Here is a 292-nt window from a genome sequence, read left to right as displayed (position 1 = left end):
ATTATTATTATTATTATTATTATTATTATTATTATTATTATTATTATTATTATTATTATTATTATTATTATTATTATTATTATTATTATTATTATTATTATTATTATTATTATTATTATTATTATTATTATTATTATTATTATTATTATTATTATTATTATTATTATTATTATTATTATTATTATTATTATTATTATTATTACTATTATTATTACTATTATTACTATTATTATTATTATTATTGTTATTGTTAATATTACTGTTATTGTTATTTTTGTTGTTCAACATAGAT

This window comes from Loa loa, assembly GCF_000183805.2.
Source record: "Loa loa unplaced genomic scaffold supercont3.299, whole genome shotgun sequence".
NCBI lineage: Eukaryota > Metazoa > Nematoda > Chromadorea > Rhabditida > Onchocercidae > Loa > Loa loa.
The sequence above is the reverse complement of the archived record's forward strand: the minus strand, read 5'-3'. Positions refer to the sequence as shown.